The 2,500-nt window shown below is 45.7% G+C and overlaps 5 non-coding genes across 5 annotated transcripts; 2 read left to right on the plus strand and 3 right to left on the minus strand.

The window, feature by feature from the left end:
• Nucleotides 1-63: 63 nt before the first annotated feature.
• Nucleotides 64-134, minus strand: trnag-gcc (transfer RNA glycine (anticodon GCC)). Its single transcript has one exon. It is a non-coding gene; the product is annotated as a tRNA-Gly (tRNA).
• Nucleotides 135-587: 453 nt separating this feature from the next.
• On the minus strand, nt 588-659 carry trnap-agg (transfer RNA proline (anticodon AGG)). The gene has a single exon. It is a non-coding gene; the product is annotated as a tRNA-Pro (tRNA).
• A 1,040-nt stretch (nt 660-1,699) lies between these two features.
• trnap-ugg (transfer RNA proline (anticodon UGG)) lies at nt 1,700-1,771 on the plus strand. Its single transcript has one exon. It is a non-coding gene; the product is annotated as a tRNA-Pro (tRNA).
• Nucleotides 1,772-1,901: 130 nt separating this feature from the next.
• trnad-guc (transfer RNA aspartic acid (anticodon GUC)) lies at nt 1,902-1,973 on the plus strand. Its single transcript has one exon. It is a non-coding gene; the product is annotated as a tRNA-Asp (tRNA).
• Nucleotides 1,974-2,047: 74 nt separating this feature from the next.
• Nucleotides 2,048-2,118, minus strand: trnag-gcc (transfer RNA glycine (anticodon GCC)). The gene has a single exon. It is a non-coding gene; the product is annotated as a tRNA-Gly (tRNA).
• Nucleotides 2,119-2,500: the final 382 nt, after the last annotated feature.

Genomic DNA, 2,500 nt, shown 5'->3' on the forward strand with positions numbered 1-2,500 from the left:
TTTTTACTGATTGAAGGCAGGTGCGTGTGGCTGTAATTGTATACATAAAGTAAAAAAGAAGGTTGCATTGGCCGGGAATCGAACCCGGGCCTCCCGCGTGGCAGGCGAGAATTCTACCACTGAACCACCAATGCTTGCTTGACGTTTGCTTGAGGTTTGCTTGAGGTAGGTAATGTATTGGCAGCATCTAGTGCAGTGTGAAAAGATGAATTAACCCGTTCTAGTGCTAGATTGTACATGTACACAAACAATTGTACCTGCAAAATGCCCATCTGTTACACTAGTTTTGTGGTTGTTTTAAACTACATACCAAAAAAAAAAAAAAAAAACAAGCACATGCGTTACTAAAATAAACAGTGCTGTATAAACTACAGAAACTCGATGCTGAATGGTTTTATAGTCTGTTACGTCAGAATTGTGTTTAATGCATAAGCAGTTGCTTTGCAGACTCAACAAAGACTGCAGTCCTCGTTTAACCATTGTGCAATCAGCCCTTGGTCGCTGTGATATTGTTGTTCATGGAATTTGAGCGTGCGTATCGGCAATGCATAGTAATTGGAAAAGTGTAATACAAAAGAATTAAAAACGGGCTCGTCCGGGATTTGAACCCGGGACCTCTCGCACCCTAAGCGAGAATCATACCCCTAGACCAACGAGCCAGCGCCTGCCACTGTTGTGGTCCCCCGAGTTTCCAAAGAAGTGCAGACCTAGCTGTTCTGTTAGATGGGAGACGTTTTTCTATTGGGTGTACCTGTCGAGAACACTGTAATTTTGCCGTGTCTCCGAGCTGTGTGCTGTTGCCTGTTTGGGCCGTCTGACTTCTTTAACTGGCGGCTAGCATTTCTATGTTCATCGAGAAGCGGTCGCTATAAATGAGGAAAGTAGTTTAGGTGGGATTTCGTTTTGATATGTTTGGAATGGATCAGTTAGTCAGCATGTACTTCAAAAAATAAATAGAAAAAAAGGAGGCTGGGTTTCGTTGTTTTGCAAAGGATGCACTGCAACATCTGCTCACAGGAGCAGTCCCACTACTGGTGCGACACGGGGGTTTTGACCTGCTCCGTTCCCGACCTGGGCCGGTTCACCCCTCCTTAGGCGACCTGGCATTCACGAGCTCCCCCAGAAATGCCATGTCGATGCCGTGCTAAGTGCGGACTCCCGATCGGCACAGCCAGTTGCAGCACAGAGCTCCCGTGCTCAAGCGATCCGCCAGCCTCAACCTGCCCCTGTAGCTGGCATTACAGACACACGCCACGGCGCCCGGCGTGAGCGAGAGCGGCTAGAAGGCAATTCAAATCCCCTTGTCTGAAATGAGAGCGAGAGTACTCGTGCAGTTCTCCACTGACGTGGCAGCTTTTAATGCCGATTGCATTAAAAGCATTGCCGGGTCCTGCTGTAGCGGTAAAACACTGTGACCAGATGAATGAATTGAAAAAGTGTTACGTGAAACACATGTGAATCCTAGTTTTCGTGCTGCGAATTTAAAAAAAAAATAAATAAATAAATAAATAAAAAAAAAGCAGCACTATAAGAATGCCAAAAAATAAAGAAGGTTGCGTTGGCGAGTATTAAGCCCCCCCTCCTCTGAGGTGCCAGCAGCATTCCGCACCGGCAGACGGAACGGGACTCTGGTCATGCTGCACTTATTTTGCTGCCAGAGACTGAATCATGCGTCGGCCGCCGGATAAAACCGAAAGCTGGCTCGTTGGTCTAGGGGTATGATTCTCGCTTTGGGTGCGAGAGGTCCCGGGTTCAAATCCCGGACGAGCCCGTTTTTTTTTTTTTTTAATTGTTTTGTACTATACTGTTTTCGATCCGTAAACCATTAAGCTCAGCAGGCAGTTTTGACTTAGACGCTTTGCAACTAAATGCGTTGCCATAGTGGCAGGGAGCGTGTGCCTTCCTCGTTAGTATAGTGGTCAGTATCCCCGCCTGTCACGCGGGAGACCGGGGTTCAATTCCCCGACGGGGAGTTTTTTTTTTTTTTTTACTGATTGAAGGCAGGTGCGTGTGGCTGTAATTGTATACATAAAGTAAAAAAGAAGGTTGCATTGGCCGGGAATCGAACCCGGGCCTCCCGCGTGGCAGGCGAGAATTCTACCACTGAACCACCAATGCTTGCTTGACGTTTGCTTGAGGTTTGCTTGAGGTAGGTAATGTATTAGCAGCATCTAGTGCAGTGTGAAAAGATGAATTAACCCGTTCTAGTGCTAGATTGTACATGTACACAAACAATTGTACCTGCAAAATGCCCATCTGTTACACTAGTTTTGTGGTTGTTTTAAACTACATACCAAAAAAAACAAAAAAAAAACAAGCACATGCGTTACCAAAATAAACAGTGCTGTATAAACTACAGAAACTCGATGCTGAATGGTTTTATAGTCTGTTACGTCAGAATTGTGTTTAATGCATAAGCAGTTGCTTTGCAGACTCAACAAAGACTGCAGTCCTCGTTTAACCATTGTGCAATCAGCCCTTGGTCGCTGTGATATTGTTG

This window comes from Acipenser ruthenus, chromosome 55 (genome assembly GCF_902713425.1).
Source record: "Acipenser ruthenus chromosome 55, fAciRut3.2 maternal haplotype, whole genome shotgun sequence".
NCBI lineage: Eukaryota > Metazoa > Chordata > Actinopteri > Acipenseriformes > Acipenseridae > Acipenser > Acipenser ruthenus.